Consider the following 21439-nt stretch of genomic DNA (forward strand, 5'->3'; position numbering starts at 1 on the left):
AGATTTTATCCTGTCCCTAAGTACCGGCTTCAGGGCTTCCCACAGGGTAACACTCGAGTCTACCGTACCCTCATTTTCTGCCAGATATACCTTAGTGTCAGTCCGGATGCCTCTCATTATGGTCGCGTTTTGTAGATCCCAGGCCGCCAGACGCCAAGAGCCCGTGTCTTTACCCTGGTCCTGTCCCACTCTCACATACAATGGCGAGTGATCCGATATGCCCCTGGCCCTGTATTCCGCGATACCGTCTGCTCTCAGATACTGGCGGGACATAAAAATGTAGTCGAGTCGTGAGAACACCTTGTGCGCCCCAGAGTAGCATGAGTATGTCTGCTGGGTCGGGTTAAGCCACCTCCAGATATCTGTTAGTCCTACGGCGGACATCCGACTGCAGAGTGTGGTCTGGTGCTCGCCCCTAGTCGTGTCTCCAGATCTATCGAGTCCGGTGTTCATAACATCGTTAAAGTCTCCTCCCACTATTTGTATCGTATCAGAGGTATGTAGGAGTATACGAGCAAGCGCTGTGAGTGTACGGGACTGTAGTTTAGGTGGTGTATAGACCGAGACTAGCGTGTAGGTGCGTCTGTTCCAGGTGCCCTGTACTCCAGCGTAAGTTCCTTGTGGGTCAAGCCAGGTGCGGGTAATGCAGAATGGTGAGGCTTTTTTTACAATGACTGCCACCCCTCTGGAGTCAGATGTATATCCCGCATGCGCTAAAACCCTGTGTCACCCCCTAGCAATGAAGGCGCAAAGGGTACCCTTGAGGTGTGTTTCCTGCAAGAAGGTGATGTCTGGGTCCACCCTCTTAATGTAAGTGTTCACCAGGCCTCTTTTGATCTTAGAGCCCATACCATTGACATTTCTTGTCAGGATGCTCAATCTCCCACCTTCCTCTCGTGGGGTGACTACGGTACTTCCCATTGGACTACATGGTAGCTGCATGTGGCATGACCCTGGCATGTGTAGGTGATGTGGAGGCTCAGTGCGTGCTGCTGCATGTTTCCAGTGAAATTGTACCCCCCAACTGTCCCCACCCGATCCCCTATCCGAACAAACTTGAAAACCCCCTCTCCCACCCCACTCCCCACCTCCCTCCCCTTCCAGTCTTATCCTTGGACAGGACATAACTTTCCGTAAGAGTAGGCCTGTCGCCCACTCGCGAACACCCTCCCTACCAAGCACCCAAAAAACAAAAAAACAAAGAACAGTAAAACGTGTAAAACAGGGAAGCATGTCAACTTGCGTGCTCTCCTCTGTCGGGCTGCCATTCCCATGTTCCAAGTGCACCACCATTCAAAGATCGTGTCAGCGTGAGGATATCTGCACCCCACAATGTATACTCAGTGGCCCGAATCCCCACAGTTCATGATTTGGAGTCTTGCGTCTCTGATTCGGGCGCACTTTGTTGTCCAGAGAAGTCCCGTTCCAGCACTCGAATCTCCTCCACCAGCGGGTGAGCGGATTGACTCCCTTCCTCCACTTCTTCCTCTCCAGACGTGCAGCTATCTAGGCCCTCCTCATCTCCGTCCTCCGAGTGAGCAGTAGATCGTAGGCCAACAAATCTTGAACATGTCCCGGCAGCACCCGTCGGGGAGGCCGAACGCCCTTTCCGCGAATGTCCCGTACCTCAGCCACGATAGGGTGTCGTTGGGATTTGCCTCCTAGACCTCCTCGATGTTTTTAGTCTTTGGGCATTCGGTAGTTCCCATTGGGTTGTACTTCGTAGGGACCTTTTTAGAAGATCTCGGCCAACTGTTACCCTGCTGTTGAGGATCGGGCGTTCCTCCAGCCATTGCCAAGCATCCTCCGGGTGGGTGAAGAAAAGCGACTGCTCCTTGTATATCACCTTAAGTTTTGCTGGGAAGAGGAGCATGTATGAGATCTTTAAGTCTCTGAGTTTCGCCTTCACGTAGTCGAAAGCGCAGCGTTGTTTCTGCACCTCCTGACTGTAGTCCGAAAGACCATGATATGTGCATTTTCCAGACGGATCTCACCCAGTTTCCTCGCCTCTCTCAGGATAAGGTCCCTGTCAGCAAAATTAAGAAAGCGCGCTATGACTGGTCGCGGTCTTGCTCCCTCCGGAGGTTTCACTAGGAGGGCCCTGTGCTCCCTCTCAATAATGAAGCAGGGGGAGAATTGCACCGTCGGGAAAGTTTCCAAGAGCCACGTGCGTAGGAAGGATACCATATCAGCTTTCTCAATTCCCTCCCTAAAGCCAACAAAGCGGAGGTTGTTACGTCGCGCTCTATTTTCGGCGTCGTCGACCTTCCATAGAAGTTGGCGATGGGATGCCTGAAGCTCTGCCATGTCCTTGCGTAGGGTAGTGATCGAGTCTTCTGCCTCGCCCATCCGCGTCTCTGCAGAGGTAACCCTGTCGGATAGGTTCCGGAAGTCCTGTCGCAGGAGTGTCACCTCCAAGCACACTTCTCCTATCTTTACTTCCAGGGCTGCTCTGGACTCCTGAATATCTGTTCGCGAGGCCTGGATGGCCTCCATCAGCAACTCGGTGTCCGAGCGCGCGCTCAACGCGTCGTGGAGGCCTACCGCCGCCGAATGCGGGGCAGTAAAATTGTCCATGGTCCCCTGTTTGGGCCCTTATGGAGGTATATCTCTCTTCCCCATGGTTCACTGGGTCAGCTCGTTGAGTTCTCTGGGCGAACAGCGAGGCACCCCAGGCCCCGGGCGCCACTCACAACCTGGAGGACGGTCCGCCGATTCCGCGTCTTCTCAAGGGTGCGGTGAAGGAGCCTCAGCTCGTGGGTCGCACGGGACACCGACGTCCACCTTTCACTCGTCCAGCTGGCCGGGTCTCCGGCGGGCGGTGGCAGGAAGGTCTATCAGTCTCCTCTTCTCTCTATTGGCCGCTTCCAGTAGTCCCCGGGATCGCGAGTGGCAGGCCCTGCTCCCAGGCCAGGTGACAGCCGAGGTAGGCAGGCGCACGATGGAGAACCGCCTCGCCGGATCGCCCCCCCAGGAGAGTGTCTATGCGTGGCAGGGCCACCACAAAGCGTCCGGACCGCCAGGGGGGGGCCACAAGCCGGGACATGGGTCACTCTCACCCGCGGCCTGCGGTAGAGCGTCAATAGGCCCCTAGTGCCCCTTCACAGGTCACAGGGCGATCTCCTCCCGTGCCCCCAGGTGTGTCCCCTACTGATGTCGCCGACCACCCCCGGAGGGCTCACCGGTCCTGGATGACTCTCCCCCCGAGCAGCCCCGCTCTCAGCAAGGGCGGCGCCAGGCGGGGGGGGGTGTTGATTGTCCAGCTGCCGAGGGACGGGCGGCAGCCGGGAGTCATGCCGCGGAGCACCACACACTACCTCGCGGTAGCGGCCGCCATGTTGGTAAAGGCGCCGACAGGCAGAGGGGACCAGGCGGCTCTCCCCCACAGTCTTTGCCGCCCCCGGGGCCCTCCAGGCAGTCCTCACCTCCGCGCCCTGTGCTTCGCTGGACCCGTGCGTGTGGCAGCTTGCAGGACGGCCTCAGCTCCTCAGCACCACGACCGCCGCCATGTTGGTGGTGGGTGCCGGACCCGACGAGGCCCCCAAACACTCCCTCCGCGGCCCTCAATCGGCTCAGATCACCGCAGGGGCACCTGAATCTGGGCCAGGAAGCAGCGCCACACGCCCGTGTGTTTCTCTCGGAATGAGGGACCCCAGGTCAGTGCAGATCACTGACCTTCGCCTAGGCAGTCGCCATCTTGACGACCACAGTGTGCCCGGGGGCACGCCTTCGAGTTGGCTCCGCGATGCAGTCTGTTGCTTTTTCAGCGAGAAAGTGGTCCCCTCGGGGTCCGACTGGTCAGGGGCACCTCCTGTGGCAATTTGGTGTGGATTGGGACGGTCTGGACGACGGGTATTGAGGCAGCTAGCCGGAGCTCTGGAGAGTCACGTCCTAGCCAGTCATGGTGCTGGCCACGCCCCGTACTGCAGGCAGATCTAATGCATTTTTGAGTCTGGACTCACTCGGAACACTACAAAGTTGGACACTGTGACCATACCATACTCGCTGTCAGTCAGTAAGATCAGAGACGATTGATGGAATATCTTGGGGCGTTTTATGAGTGGCCGAAAAGGTAAATAACACCACCACACCTACATGTCTGTGCAGTGGTGGAGGCGAGTGTGGGGGTGTGACTGACAGCGATGCATTGAATTGGTTACTTAATTTGTAAAATGCTATGTTGCTTTGTGTATATGTGTGATTAGTACTGTCTGGCTCAAATTCTAAGCTAAGTGGAGGTTGGGTGGGTGGGCCTGCTCCTGTTGTTAGAGGTAACTGCTGGAGACAGACATGATTTAGCCATGCCATCTCTGAAAATTTTCTTGCTGCACTCCCACTTAATTTATGCAGTTTAACTTACTTTTCTGGCTCATTTTTCAATATCCTTTTTGTTCTTCCATCTACCACCCTGCCTTTACCCTGCCCTATACTGAGAAAAATAGCTCACACTTACCTTACCAAACAGCATCTGCCAGGCAGGCACCCAAGATTGACGGATGGACAGTCCACAGAAGGACCAAGAGGAATGCAGAGATGAAACTCCCAATTTGGCAATAATTATAGTATAATTTTCATTTGATTATTTTTTTCTCTTCAATCATTATGACTGTGTGTGCTGTTGTTTATGGTTACTTATATGTTTGACTCCTACACATATTTTTTAAATTTTCTTTGCTATCTTTCAAAGGAAGCCCGGTACAACAACAGAACATAAAATATATGTAACTTGGGTCTCTCTGGGGGAAGACAGGCAAGGCAATTGCATAATATGAATTATGTACAGGCATGTACTAGTCTAGTACTACACTCATCAAGTCATCATCATGCATGCTTTTCCTTTTTCTCCCTTAACAGATTTATATGATGTTGGGTGCCAAGATTTTGTGTGTTGTTCATGTGTAGTGTTTGTCTTTGTCAAACTTTTCCCTCAAATCCCCCTTTCCAACAGTTCATCAAACCCTAACATTCTTCCCCCAGGCTGTGTGATTTATATAGAGGTGTGACTAAATTAAATTGACATCAATTATTGATCACACACTTGCTGGGGCTGAAGTGGTAAAAGCAACACTAACTCAAGGCAGGACGAGGATCTTCATCTGCTCTAAGTATATATACTATAGCCACACTGGCAATATTAGATTGCCCGCCCATGCACAGTATTCAATATTATTAGTTTTTTCCAGGGAAACGTAATCCAAATTTAATAATATGAATGGTTGCCAGCATCGAGTCATCAATCAACCTAGTTCCAGCACTAAAAGGTTACGAAGCCGCTTGTCCACTTCATAGCTCGAGTCGACTTCAGTTTGTAACTTGTACTAGGCTAGCCCTCCAGGCATTCTGGTTTATTTTACCTTAGCATTGCTTATCATCATCATGGTTCATTGTTTGGCAGTCTTCTTGTGTACTGTACTTCTACTACTTGTTCCCTAGTCTCCCTCAGGTGACTGGCTGTCTCATTTTCTTTTTTTGCAAATACTACTGTCAGTGTTTACTACTACTACCACCACCATGGCACCTTGGGAAACCAAATCATCACCATGCAGCCATCTCTTCGCCTAAGTATAAACATCAATCCCAGTTAAGAGAAGATGTTTGGGGGAGGCATAATGTATACACTATGGAAATTAATTAATTGACACACCCACACCCTTCAGAATCCATAGGGGTTTTAATTGCAGACTGCATAGACTCGGAGGAGAGACTGAGAGTTCTAGTAGGACAAGTGAGGGAACCGCATCTATCTGTTGGTGTGTTACACTAAGGCCAGATTTCAATCAAAAACTGGCTGCGGGAGGAGGAGCTAACCCGGCGACCAAGATGGCCGCCTAGGCTACCGGCTCGTCGACCTCCTTCTCCTGCCACAAGATCCTGTTATTTATCCTGTGCCTATGCCCTGCCCCCGCATAGATGAGTCAAAATGACGCCTGACCGTGTGATCCCGAGTGTTCCACCTGCTTTGAGAATGGAGAAACGTCGTCATTAAGATTGTGGCCTGCACCAACTTTGAAGCCGGGGCCTAGAGTGATGGAGCGGCCGGCAAGGGGTCGGGAAGAACCAGTCGGCCTGGATGGAAGTTGAGATTCGCCCGATTTTAACAGTGGACCTCGAATCCAAATAGCAGCAACAGTGTTGTATGAAAACAATACGGCGGCTGCAATCGGAGCGCCCTGAATGACGGAACCCGGAGAGTTGACGGCCCGGATGCTGATTGTAACACGGCCTGATTGATGCGGGCGTAACTCGGAGACAGCCCTGGTGTGTCCCGAAAAATCGGTGGGATCGTACGTTGGCCGTTAAAGAGTATCATAGTGGGATTTTGCTTACAGACATGGGCACAGAAGGCGGACACAGTGAACGAAATGGCGCCCAAAACCGACCTGAGTAAAACCTAGACCCGCTCCTTCAGATGGACTAGAAAGGCCCAAGTGAACAATTCGGAACAATATATCCTAATCAAAGGGTCTCCGGTGGAGACAAAAACTGACACCACTGGGGGATAAGAGATGGCGCTGACCAGGGATGAACCTACAATAGGAGATATAATGGTGGCTATCGGTAGGGTTCATTCCTCCCTGGGCCAGAGAATGCAAGCCTTGGACCATAAATTGGATGCCGTTACGCTTGAGATGGGGCAAATAAGAGCAGACGTCTTAAAATCGAATGAAAAAGAGAAAGCCCTGGAACTTAAAACAGCTAAATTAATAGATGGCGTGAATTCCTAGAAACATGATGCGTGGGAGCTTAAGGCCCGAGAACTCTTGTGGATAGCAGGTTAACTGACTATGAAGGACGGGAACTGCAAAACAACGTTCGAATACTGGGAATCCCAGAGGAGTCAGAGGGTCGAAAATCGGCTCAGTTTGTGGAAGATTTTATCCGTTACCATCTGAATTTAACGCAATGGTTTTAAAAACAACGTCAGGGATTCTTGCCGGTGAAAAGGGAATTCGGAGACAATGGGATACAATATGCTTTGATGTTTCCGGCTCGCTTCCGGGTGGAACCTAATGCAAAAGTCTGGTTCTTGGACTCTCCTGAGGCGGCGGCAGACTGGCTGGGAAGTATTCATGCGCCTGATCGGGCAGGCCAAGGTTGAGAATAAATGACGCCTTGATGACATTAGTGAATTTGCTGGCTGTGCGGGACTCAATTTTATATCATCAGTTGCGGGAGGCGGGACAGGCGAACGATGATTCCCCTGATTTGTGTTTTTAATATTGAACTTGGTGAATTCATAAACATAGGGGAAGCTGAGATGTGGTGGGGGGGACTGGGGGCCTGACCGAAGGTCCTCCTCCACTTACTATTTTTAGTTATTGTAGAATAGATTCGGGGTGACAGGCACACTGCTAGTTGGGGACGAGCGTAAGCTACATGCAGGGGTGCAGGGAGGGGGAAGGGGGTGTGCGCGTTTTGCGATGTTTATTTTTTGTTTTATTGTATGCATAGATATCCGTCATTTATCCTGATTATGTTTTAGTATCTGGGGGCAGTACAAGCTTAATTATCCTGATTCTATGGATGGACGGGGTCTGAGGGTTGTAACGCTTAGGGTGTATCGTAAATTGTATTTAGCTGCATATTGTCGAGTGATTATAAGGGTCGGTGTCTCAGTAACCTCTCTTGTCATCCTACATTTATCCTGGTATTTGAAACTATTTATTTAACTGTTGTGACTGAATGTATTGCACCTGATACGTCCTTATTTTCTTTGTTTATATTAATAAAAAGATTTATTACAAAAAAAACTGTCTGCGGCCCTGCAGCAAAAGAAACAGTGTGACATAAAAGAGTAACCCCCTCACAAAAGATTTACATCATATGTAAACTATAAATAATTTATTCCCCTAACAAATAAACTAACTAGAATGAAAAACCGACAACACCTGGCCCACCTCTCTCCCTAACCCCAACCAATGTCGATCATTAAGAGTCCAATGTCCATAAATTAAAATGTCCATTCACAAAACCACAAGATTTACCCAACACACAATTCCTACCCACCAAAAAAAAGATTTAAAAAAGTGCAAGGTGATGGAGGCCTAGCAGCGAGATTGCCAGATCTTCCCCTCCAGGGTGTTTATCCGCTCCTCTAGCCATGCCATCTGGAGGAGCATGCAGAGCTAAAATGTCTTGTAGTTGCATAAATAGGGTTGGGCAGCAGTGTTTAAAAAAGGGGCTGCCAGACCATGGCGCCATACCACTGGAGGCACTGCAGTGGCCTGGCTGGGGCCCAGGGCATTGGAGGAGGCTGCAGCTGCTGCGCCTCCTACTCCTCCATCAGAAACGCCATCCGCCGATATTCATCACGGATGGCCTCCAGCTTCCGTAGGCGGGCCATGGCTGCTACCTCCTTCCTGTTGGGTGGTTGTTTCAGTTGGGAAGGATTAGCTATATTAAGAAAGAAAAAATATCATTTTAGTTAATCTTAGCAAAACAATAACACAAAATTAAGTATACAGATTAAATTATAGTGTCAGAGTAGCAATAGCAAGCACAGTACATATTATTTGTGGTATCCTCCCACTTCCTCTTCCTCTAACATTGTGGTAGTTTCAGGCATTACTAGGCACTATGGAGTAGACAAGTTGTCTTTTTCTCTCTCTTGTTTAGCTAAATTAACCTTGAAGGCATGCCAGCTCAGTCAGCGTACGCCCTAGACAGACATACTTGTGTCGCAGTCACAGACTCACGTTACTTTACTCCTGTCTGTAGGTGGGGCAGATGTAGTCTACAACTACACAATTATCTTATTTTTCTATTATGGCCATACTCTGTTAAATCAATGGCAAATGCTCAATTTCACGTTCACCCTGACTACTGCAACAAGGCAGATGATATCTGATATGAATGATTACATAAGGGACGACATGCAGTACTACTATTGTTTGATTGTGTAACCATGCAGCCGGTAGACCACCCATGGTTGACACCGTCGAGATGACATAGGTAGGGAGTGGTCCTCGGAGTCGGAGGGAGGCTAATGATAATGGATGGGTATGGGTACATACATATACAATATAAATGTTGTGCTTGCAAACTACTGTGAGTCAAGGGACCATTCTGAAATACAACCTTGAATCAAAAATGTTTAAATTCTAATCTTGCTCTTATCTTCACTCTTGGCTTTACTACTCTAGCAAAGTTTATTGTTTTTTTACATTCTCTTCATGCAGTGACAGTCTCCACCTATGCTATGATTGAATACCATCCAGGCATCCATACATTCAAAGTAAACATGGCTATCATTCTTCTTAATATTTCAAGAAATCTTTCCCCAACAACATACATTTGTCATTTACTTTTAAACCACTACCCATACATCCTTGCTTGCCTTTGAGTTTAACCTGCCAAACCCCCCAGAGGATTCCTATCACCCATGTAGTTTCACCCACCCGGGCAGGCATCCTTTTTTTTTCCTTTTACCCATCATTCTATTACCCATTCATCCTATCAGCCACCTATCCATCCCAGGCCCCCTTCCTTCACCCACACTTCCTTCTCTGCTAGTCATATATTACATGTCACCTATCCTTCCTCCTTCCATCCTTCTTTCCCTTTTCGTTTCGCCCATTCGTCAAGGTTTTCTGACTCTTAGCCTTCTTCATAAAACGTTCTCAGCTGAGTTCAAGTCAGATAGAAGAGGCCGTTAGTTACTCAATTCCCACCGCCTATGCTATTGCTAATGCTAAGTAAAGGGTGTCTTCTTTAACCGTTGTTCACAACAACTTAGGGGCTGATTCCAATGTCGTTAGGAAGGCCTCGAGATGGGTTTCGGAATGTGCGAATCCGATTCTGAGCCTATGTTTCCAGCCGAATCGTCCACTGTTCTGAGCAACCAAGTACAATGCGAAGATCCTATTCGCATCAACCAGATTGTTTCCGAACCCGTTTCTGTCCAACTGACTCGTTCGCAGCCAAATCGTGCCATGCAATGAAGCTGGATTCTGAACGAGTGAGTACGATGCCCGATTTGGACAGCCGTATCGACTCGGTCTCAGTGAGATGAAACAGCTGTGGGAATTGGACTTCGGGGGCTGTAGCAAGCCCCTCCTTCACCTGGGGCCCTCCGAATCGGTCACAGGGGGGGGCCCATGCGTCCCCCCGATACAAGCCTACACAGTGTGGTGGGGATCATGGGGTGCCTGCCACAGGGTGTTCGCTTTTCCCCTCCCAGTCCCTTTTGCTATGGAAGCCTGTGTACGCGTTAGGTACCGTAGAGTTCAATGGGAGCCCGGCCGAACCGAGTCTGTCAGCATACAGATGCATTATACTAAATTGGGCTTTCCTAGCAAGATCGAAATTGGCCCCTTAGTCTCTCTCAACAGTACAGTGTACACCCTTGCAACAAGTGTGTATTGTCAGTAAGTAAGGAATATACCTTAGCACTGCCCGCCACTGCTGCTGACTCACCCCCTGCAGCTGCCGCATCTGCTCCATCTTGGCTGATGTCGCTTTCCCCGCTGGCCCTGGCACTGGTTGTCAGTACGCCTTAAAAAAACATTACACATTTTTTAGATGCCATATACGCTTCCCCCTATTTTTTTTCACTAGCAATATTGAAAATACAATACATACGTACACCACACACATTACTAGTACAAATCGGGTACTAGAGTAGAGTAGACAGTATGTCCTATCCTATAAAAAATAATAAAATATTTGTTTGGCATTTTGTTGGTGACAATTTTTGAAAAGCTTCTCAAGAAGATGACAACCCAAAGGACTGAACTCAGTGGCTAGAGCAATTGGCGAATCTGAGTTTTAAAACTTTGAAAAAAGAAAAAGAGTGGCCAACTGGGCAGACAATCGGACATGAGGTCTCTTGAAACCTCTCTCTTGGGTGGAAAAAATAATTGTGCCCTCAAACTCCCTCCCAGCCATGGTGCACGGTAGTAAGTTGTTCACAATCAAATGCTGCTAATAATAATAATAATACTAGGCCTAGACCAAAAAAAGTAAAAATACACCACTTTGGGGTGTTCAACGTGGCCATAATTTTATTTACTGATTGAGCATGGGAAAGAAAGTAAAAGAAAGCCTTCTAATCTCAACAAACATGTGTAGAATATATTAGTTGCACAGAAGAGTAGTAGTACTAGTAGTAGTAAAGGTCAGGTCAATGTGTTCTCAGAGTCTTACAGTAGTACCAGCATTAGGCAGTCCACAAAATATAAAGGAGAGGGAAAGGTGACTGAAAAAACAGAATAAGTTACAACGCAAGCTATAGACAGACTAGTAGTAGTACAGAGTCAGAGGCAGTTAGATTGATATAAAAAAATACAGACACTAAAAATATAAATAACTAAGTTGGTAGCTAATGCAGGGATAAAAAGAATTTAGAAACAGATCAAAGAAGATTTGGTAAAAAATACATTGGGAAATGCAAATAATAGTTTAAAAAAAAATAAGGTGCAGTAAAAGTTAGGGAAATATAATTATTAAGATGAGCAACAGGAGGACTTACTGGGGCCAGCAGCAGAGCTATTTGTAGTAGAGGAGCGATCCTGGGAGGCACCTTCAGCTCCCCCCTTGGCAGACCCTGTTGTCTTCTTGACCCTGGATGCTGATCATGTCAGACATAATAAAGAGACAAAAATGGATTGGTGTTTAACAAATAAAAAATATTCAAAAAATCGCTCCAAAAAGATTTTTGGAGAGGAAACAGCAGTTGCAATAAAATGGACCTATCTAATCAGATCGACTAGTAGTAGTAGACTAGTATCGCAGTCATGAACTGTCCTATCTCTTTATTATTCCACTGTTCCATTCCGATTCCAGAATCCTAAACCTAAGTACCACATAGCCCGCCTATTCTAAAGACTTTGGAATGAGTTGCCAAAAATAATATTTGCCTCTCCAAAGTTCCGATCACATTCGCAATCATCAATGAATCAACCCCTTTGATAGGCCAATTCACTAAGTCTCCATTTAATTTAGGCCTCACAAATGCATTGATGGACGTATGCATATTGCATACACCAGATTGTTGGTTGGGAACTGATGCTAAGTTGCCATATTATTCACTCACTAACAAACTACAAAAGGTTCTACTAAGGACTCAGCGCCACGTGACTGAGGACGCATCACTCAGACCGCTTAAAAATTACCAACTAATACTAAGTAACCAACTCTAACTACCTACCTAACCTAGTGACAGGACAAAGGAAAGGAGTCTCTCTAGTCTGCATTACCTAACTTAGGTTCTCTAACCTCTCTTACATAATCAGCCCAAGTGAGTGCAAAGTTGCAAACAAGTAAGATTGATAGTGCTGAGCAAATATCTAGAAGAATAACAATCACATAATATAAGATTTTTAAATGTAGCTTACCTGCATGTAAGCAGCAGCAGCATTCTTGCTATATGGGAAAAAAAAGAATATTAGCAATAACACAGAACAGAACACACAATAGTAATACAAATTAGCTACTCACCTAGCCCCATGACCTCAACACTTAGCAGATCCAGCAGGTCCTGCTCTCGGTCCAGGATGTTTGACCACTGGTGAGTCAGTTGTTTGTGGGTGCTCTGGACCTCAGATCAGCAAAACACTCCTGGCGCACCCTCTCCCACTGGGGGTAATGCTCCTGGACCCCAGAGCCTGAACCAGGCCTGTGGCCTGCTGCCAAGGATAAGGGGAGGTGGCGCTGCACAAAAAAAACTTGGGCATCCACCTCCACCTCCAAGAATAAGGCCTGGGGTTCCACCCCTTCTGGGTGCCGCCGTCCACAAGGAAGGCGGATCCTGGTTGCACTCTGCTTCATCTTAGCACTGTTAGCCATGGTTCAGGGTGGCGGAAAGAAAAATGTAGAAGTAAAAAAAAAAGTAAATAGAAGAAGTAGGGAAGTAAAAAAAAATGCATGTAATAGAAAAACAATACAATAAAGCAGGAAAAGTAGGATAAAAAATGAAAAATATACACTGAGGAAGAGATAGGGATAGATAATAAATGAAAAAGATCAGAAAAAAAGTTTTAGAAACAAAGGATTGAAAAGATATTGGGAGGATTCAAAACAGGCCTCAGAACCATAACAAACAGTAGAAAAACAGATGTATGTCAGTACAACGCGATCTTTTAGATCGCGGTACTTGACAACGCTGCCATTACAACGTAAGTCGTTACAACGGCTTGCGTTGAAGGGCGTGGATTGTGGAATATTATAATTTTATATTCCAACACCAGTCCACGTAACAGTAGGGAAGGTATTGGAATATAAAATTACAATATTCCTTAACCAACAACGCCATCCAGTGCAAGTCGTAGTAACGACTTGCGTTGTAATGGCAGCATTGTTAAGGTAGTGCGGTGTAAACACCGCATTGTAAACGGTGTTCCCCAGAAAAACAAGACGGCCGTGCCCATATGGTGGAAGCACGGCATGGAAGTTTGCACGATATTTCTACCTGAGCACACAATCTGCATTGAGGAGCATCAGAAACGTCTTGTGAGTATGCACGAGCATGCACAACAAGCAACTCCGCATGCTCACACCCAAAAACCTATAACCAAAAACCCACATCCACCCTAAACGCTAAAAATACCCTTGCCACCCAAAAAAAGGTACCCAACCTAAACTTTAAAATAGTACTCTTCCTACCCTAAAACACACATTCACCCTAAGCCTAAAAAAACAAACCTAAAAACCCATACCCCCCGAAACACTAAAAATTTCCTTGTCATCCAAAAACGCATACCCACCCTAAAATCGAAAAATACCAATGCTACCCAAAAATAAACACTCACCCAGGCCCTAAAAATACCCATCCCACCCAAAAAACTGCAGCCACCCTAAACCCTAAAAATACCCTTGCCACCCAGAAACCTATTTTCACCCTAAGCCCCAAAAAAAACCTTGCCAACCAAAAAAACACACCCACCCTGAACACTGAAAATACCCTTCCCACCCAAAACCCCCACAGCCTCCCTAAACTTCTCCTGTTACCGCCAGTAAGCCCTACACAGTGGGATTGCTGAAAGGTCTTCGGAGGCCACATCCCCTTTTCCACCATGTTGCAAACACGCCTCCTGGTGCACTACTGATAGGGGGAGGAATTCCACTTTACTCCTTTGGGTCCTTGGGGGCCAACTACCCTTCCAGTAAGTCCCACAGCTGGATAGCTAAAATGTTGTTGGAAGCCATTTACCCTTCCTCCAGGTTCGGGCTGTAGTTGTGTTCGAAAAATGTAAAATCCCCATAAACATAATATGAGGAAAACTTGTTCTGGGAACCCCCTTTTTTCGGCCCCCTCTTAACGGATCACCGCAAAGCTTTCAATCTAGCAGATGAACAAAAAAGGGGAGGTTTTTTGAACATTTCGCAAGATTAGTCAAGTGGCGACAAAGTTATTGACAAAACCAAAAACGCTTTACCTATGGAAACTTTGGTCCTAATTATAACTACCTGCTAGTGACCGCCAGTAGGTTGCATATATATATATATATATAAATATATATTTATTTTAAGCATGGGTGAAATTTGCGAATTCGCGTTCTGGGAGTTCGTGGATTTCCCCGCGAAATCGCAAAAAAAATCCACAAATTCGCAAATTTTCCAGCGAAATCGCAGATTTCTTTGCAATTTGCCCTGTAGTACTTTCTACTGGCTAATCCAGTAAGTGCTCCCTCATTAGGTAAATGTATAGTGCTTTTACTACACTGCAGCTGCGTAAAGGGCCAGAAGACATGTCTCCAGTGACCATGTGTGCCTGTAACACGGGCACAGGCACACATGGTCACTGGAGACACATCTTCTGGCCCTTTACGCAGCTACAGTGTAGTAAAAGCACTAAGGGGCAGATTTACAAGCCGCTTGTGCATCTTTTGCGCCACAGTAGCGTCACTTTTGTGACACAGCGGCAGCACAAAAGTAGCGCCATGGTGCTGGGTATTAACAATGTGACGTATCTGAGAGATGCGTCACATTGTAAAGCCCTGCGCCATCAGGAGGCATTCCGGCGCAGGGGAGGGCGTTTCTGGGCAGGAACGCCTCCTAAAAGTGGCTGAGTGAAATCTACAAGATTTCACACAGTCACTTTTAGGCCAATGCTGCGTCAAAACCCTTCGCCCGCTTGAAGCTGGCGCAAGGCTTGACGCAGCATTAGGGAGATAGGACCCCCCAGAGCATTGCTGGAGCTGCGTTCAGCAATGCTGAGAGATGCGTCACTTTGTAAAGCCCTGCGCCATCAGGATGCGTTCGGGCGCAGGGGAGGGCGTTCCTGCGCAGGAGCGCCACCTAAAAGTGGCTGAGTGAAATCTACAAGATTTCACTCATTCACTTTTAGGCCAATGCTGCATCAAAACCCTGCGCCTGCTTGAAGCAGGTGCAAGGCTTGACGCAGCATTGGGGAGATAGGGCACCCCAGAGCATTGCTGGAGCTGCGTCACGCTTGCGACGCAGCTGCAGCAATGCACTGCTTTTACGGCACAAATGCGTGACGTTTTTGCCACATGGTGCGCCGCATTGTAAATGCGGCGGACCATGGGTGGCAAAGCTGCGGCGCACTATAACTGGCGCATCCCTGGGGATGCGCCAGTTATTGCAAATCTGTCCCTATACATTTAGCCAACGAGGAAGCACTTACTGATTAGACAGTAGAAAGTACTCCAGTTGAGTAGAGGTATTGCACAAAACGGTGGCATCTTCGTGGACAAACACGCAGGGCGGGATTCATTCTGCCCCCTGTTAGACTCGTTTTTTGTGCCCTTCTGCCCTCTGTTAGACTCGCTTTTCCCTTGTTTTTCCTGCCCTTCTGCCCTCTGTTAGACTCGTTTTTCCCTTGTTTTTCTGCCCTTCTGCCCCCATATATATATATATACACTCTCTGAAAAAAACCAAAGGTTACAGGTACGTTATAGTTAGGTTGACGTGTTTTACTCAAACAAAACCATAGAAATTCAGCAGTTATATTTATACTTATCGTTATTTCAAGAAAGTGAAACTTATGGCCTAAAGTTACTTAACAGCAACCTAACTATAATGTCCATGTAACCTTTGTGTTTTTTGTGTGAATTTTTATGTTTAGCATAAAGTAATACATAATTACTACACTTTAATACAACCCCGACTGCACAAAGCCCCATGCATCCAAACTCAAGCAGCAGGGAAATGGTGTATGAGTAGGTGAGGTTTTTTTTCTCCCAATGTGGGTACACAAATCATGGCCACGAAATTTTTTAAGGCAATTTCTTGCCCGGGAGGGGGGCTCCCTCAGCCCCACCATATGTCCTATGAGGTCAAGATACCTGTACCCTGACCTTTTAAGTGTTTTCACTCTTTACTGCCACCAAACAGGCAACAGGACAAACAAAATGGCAGTCACAACTTTACTTTCAGGTTGTGGTCAGTTATTAGGAACACAAACACACTTTGGGCTTGATTATAAGTTTGGCGTTCACTGTGGCATGGTGATGGCAGTCTAGCCACCGCAGCACCAGTTTTCCAACCTCGATATTACAACTAAGCATGGGCGGAAAATCCGTTCCGCTCGCGGATTTTGCGGATTTTCGGTAAATTCGCAATCCGCGAACTCTCGCGAATTTACCGGAAATCCGCAAATTCGCACGCAGCGGATTTTTTTTTTCTTGGTGATACAATATTGCGGCGTGCGGCGTTCACTTACCGTCATTCAGCGTTTGCCAAGTTGTTTTTCTCGATATTTTGCGAGTGCTGCGCCATTTTGGATCTTGCTGCGGGATTCCGCGGGAGTTTGGCGACCGCGATTACGTAATCGCGGCTTGCCACCTTGCACAGCACGCATCGCGAGGGTTCGCAATCGCGAGAGTTCGCAATTGCGAACACGTAGATGCGGCGGGCAGCAACAATCTTGCACTCGCGAAATTACAAAATTTGAAATTCTGCACAAGAAATCCACCAGCAAGCAGCATAAACCTTCTGAAAATGATTTTTATCAGAATAACTCCTCAGGTTGACATTTGCCTGCACTTTTTTTTGCAAGGAGTCCATTTTTTGGGGGGGGGGAGGAAGAAAGTGCCCCACAGTCTCCAACTTCCTGTTCCTGTCCAGCAGGCTCCTCCCAGTGCTTTCTTCATGTGCTGGTCACTTTCATTCGGATTCTTGACCTGGAAGGATTACTTTTTGTGGATGCTGCTGGATATTTGGATTTGAGGCCTTTTTGACTTTCTTTGGATCACTTTTGGATTAGAAATTTCACAAGTAAGTTTGTTTGAGGCATTACAGTTGCTGCAAATACAATTTTGGAATTTTCAATTTTTGGGCTGTTGTTGGGGCCTTTTGACCAGGGGTAGTGAGTGGTGCATGGGCTTAGTCTTTCTGTGGGGTGTCTTGAATTTAAACATCATGGAGGGCATGGATGGCCTGGGATTGTGCAAATTTTTCTGTGGTTTTCGATTTTTGGGCTGTTGTTGTGGCCTTTTGACCAGGGGTAGTGAGTGGTGCATGGGCTTAGTCTTTCTGTGGAGTGTCTTGAATTTAAACATCATGGAGGGCATGGATGGCATGGGATTGTGCAGATTTTTCTGTGTTTTTCGATTTTTGGGCTGTTGTTGTGGCCTTTTGACCAGGGGTAGTGAGTGGTGCATGGGCCTAGTCTTTCTGTGGGGTGTCTTGAATTTAAACATCATGGAGGGCATGGATTGCATGGGATTGTGCTGATTCTTCTGTGTTTTTCGATTTTTGGGCTGTTGTTGGCGCCTTTTGACCAGGGGTACCGAGTGGTGCATGGGCCTAGTCTTTCTGTGGGGTCTCTTGAATTTAAACATCATGGAGGGCATGGATGGCATGGGATTGTGCTGATTTTTCTGTGTTTTTCGATTTTTTGGGGTGTTCATGGGGACAGGCCATGTGGGTGGGGGCCATTTTGAGTGCTGGTACAGGCAGGCCCTGGCCATGTGCTGGGAGGCAAGGGGCCATTTTGAATGCAGGCAGTGTTCTTAGGCCTGCAATCATTTTGCCTAGCTTTCAACCATTATGCCCAGGGGTAGTGAGTGGTGCATGGGCCTAGTCTTTTTGTGGGGTGTCTTGAATTTAAACATCATGGAGGGCATGGATGGCATGGGATTGTGCTGATTTTTCTGTGTTTTTCGATTTTTGGACTGTTGTTGTAGCCTTTTACCAGGGGTAGTGAGTGGTGCATGGGCCTAGTCTTTCTGTGGGGTGTCTTGAATTTAAACATCATGGAGGGCATGGATGGCATGGGATTGTGATGATTTTTCTGTGTTTTTCGATTTTTGGGCTGTTGTTGTGGCCTTTTGACCAGGGGTAGTGAGTGGTGCATGGGCCTAGTCTTTCTGTGGGGTGTCTTGAAATTAAACATCATGGATGGCATGGATGGCATGGGATTGTGCTGATTTTTCTGTGTTTTTCGATTTTTGGGCTGTTGTTGGGGCCTTTTGACCAGGGGTACTGAGTGGTGCATGGGCCTAATCTTTCTGAGGGGTGTCTTGTATTTAAACATCATGGAGGGCATGGATGGCATGGGATTGTGCTGATTTTTCTGTGTTTTTCGATTTTTTGGGGTTTTCATTGGGACAGGCCATATGGGTGGGGGCCATTTTGAGTGCTGGTACAGGCAGGCCCTGGCCATGTGCTGGGAGGCAAGGGGGCATTTTGAATGCAGGCAGTGTTTTTAGGCCTGCAACCATTTTGCCTAGCTTTCAACCATTATGCCCAGGGGTAGTGAGTGGTGCATGGGCCTAGTCTTTCTGTGGGGTGTCTTGAATTTAAACATCATGGAGGGCATGGATGGCATGGGATTGTGCTGATTTTTCTGTGTTTTTCAATTTTGGGCTGTTGTTGTGGCCTTTTACCAGGGGTAGTGAGTGGTGCATTGGCCTAGTCTTTCTGTGGGGTGTCTTGAATTTAAACATCATGGAGGGAATGGATGGCATGGAATTGTGATGATTTTTCTGTGTTTTTCGATTTTTGGGCTGTTGTAGGGACCTTTTGACCAGGGGTACTGAGTGGTGCACCGGCCTAGTCTTTCTGTGGGGTGTCTTGAATTTAAACATCATGGAGGGCATGGATGGCATGGGATTGTGCTGATTTTTCTGTGTTTTTCGATTTTTGGGCTGTTGTTGTGGCCTTTTGACCAGCGGTAGTTAGTGATGCCTGGGCCTAGTCTTTCTGTGGGGTATCTTGAATTTAAGCATCATGGAGGGCATGGATGGCATGGGATTATGCTGATTTTTCTGTGTTTTCGATTTTTGGGCTGTTGTTGGGGCCTTTTGACCAGGGGTACTGAGTGGTGCATGGGCCTAGTCTTTCTGTGGGGTGTCTTGAATTTAAACATCATGGAGGGCATGGATGGCATGGGATTGTACTGATTTTTCTGTGTTTTTCGATTTTTTGGGGTGTTCATGGGGACAGGCCATGTGGGTGGGGGCTATTTTGAGTGCTGGTACAGGCAGGCCCTGGCCATGTGCTGGGAGGCAAGGGGCCATTTTGAATGCAGGCAGTGTTTTTAGGCCTGCAACCATTTTGCCTAGCTTTCAACCATTATGCCCAGGGGTAGTGAGTTGTGCATGGGCCTAGTCTTTCTGTGGGGTGTCTTGAATTTAAACATCATGGAGGGCATGGATGGCATGGGATTGTGCTGATTTTTCTGTGTTTTTCGATTTTTGGACTGTTGTTGTAGCCTTTTACCAGGGGTAGTGAGTGGTGCATGGGCCTAGTCTTTCTGTGGGGTGTCTTGAATTTAAACATCATGGAGGGCATGGATGGCATGGGATTGTGATGATTTCTCTGTGTTTTCCGATTTTTGGGCTGTTGTTGTGGCCTTTTGACCAGGGGTAGTGAGTGGTGCATGGGCCTAATCTTTCTGTGGGGTGTCTTGAAATTAAACATCATGGATGGCATGGATTGCATGGGATTGTGCTGATTTTTCTGTGTTTTTCGATTTTTGGGCTGTTGTTGGGGCCTTTTGACCAGGGGTACTGAGTGGTGCATGGGCCTAATCTTTCTGAGGGGTGTCTTGTATTTAAACATCATGGAGGGCATGGATGGCATGGGATTGTGCTGATTTTTCTGTGTTTTTCGATTTTTTGGGGTTTTCATTGGGACAGGCCATATGGGTGGGGGGCATTTTCAGTGCTGGTACAGGCAGGCCCTGGCCATGTGCTGGGAGGCAAGGGGGCATTTTGAATGCAGGCAGTGTTTTTAGGCCTGCGACCATTTTGCCTAGCTTTCAACCATTATGCCCAGGGGTAGTGAGTTGTGCATGGGCCTAGTCTTTCTGTGGGGTGTCTTGAATTTAAACATCATGGAGGGCATGGATGGCATGGGATTGTGCTGATTTTTCTGTGTTTTTCGATTTTTGGACTGTTGTTGTAGCCTTTTACCAGGGGTAGTGAGTGGTGCATGGGCCTAGTCTTTCTGTGGGGTGTCTTGAATTTAAACATCATGGAGGGCATGGATGGCATGGGATTGTGATGATTTTTCTGTGTTTTTCGATTTTTGGGCTGTTGTTGTGGCCTTTTGACCAGGGGTAGTGAGTGGTGCATGGGCCTAGTCGTTCTGTGGGGTGTCTTGAAATTAAACATCATGGATGGCATGGATGGCATGGGATTGTGCTGATTTTTCTGTGTTTTTCGATTTTTGGGCTGTTGTTGGGGCCTTTTGACCAGGGGTACTGAGTGGTGCATGGGCCCAATCTTTCTGAGGGGTGTCTTGTATTTAAACATCATGGAGGGCATGGATGGCATGGGATTGTGCTGATTTTTCTGTGTTTTTCGATTTTTTGGGGTTTTCATTGGGACAGGCCATATGGGTGAGGGCCATTTTGAGTGCTGGTACAGGCAGGCCCTGGCCATGTGCTGGGAGGCAAGGGGGCATTTTGAATGCAGGCAGTGTTTTTAGGCCTGCAACCATTTTGCCTAGCTTTCAACCATTATGCCCAGGGGTAGTGAGTTGTGCATGGGCCTAGTCTTTCTGTGGGGTGTCTTGAATTTAAACATCATGGAGGGCTTGGATGGCATGGGATTGTGCTGATTTTTCTGTGTTTTTCGATTTTTGGACTGTTGTTGTAGCCTTTTACCAGGGGTAGTGAGTGGTGCATGGGCCTAGTCTTTCTGTGGGGTGTCTTGAATTTAAACATCATGGAGGGCATGGATGACATGGGATTGTGATGATTTTTCTGTGTTTTTCGATTTTTGGGCTGTTGTTGTGGCCTTTTGACCAGGGGTAGTGAGTGGTGCATGGGCCTAGTCTTTCTGTGGGGTGTCTTGAATTTAAACATCATGGAGGGCATGGATGGCATGGGATTGTGCTGATTTTTCTGTGTTTTTTCGATTTTTGGGCTGTTGTTGTGGCCTTTTGACCAGCGGTAGTTAGTGATGCCTGGGCCTAGTCTTTCTGTGGGGTATCTTGAATTTATGTAAAAAAGGAAGGGAGGCCTCCTTTTTGTGGTAATAGGGGACAAGGAGAACAAGGTAAAAAACACAAGGAAAGTCCCTGGGCT

The sequence above is a fragment of the Lissotriton vulgaris genome, chromosome 1_1 (genome assembly GCF_964263255.1).
Source record: "Lissotriton vulgaris chromosome 1_1, aLisVul1.2, whole genome shotgun sequence".
NCBI lineage: Eukaryota > Metazoa > Chordata > Amphibia > Caudata > Salamandridae > Lissotriton > Lissotriton vulgaris.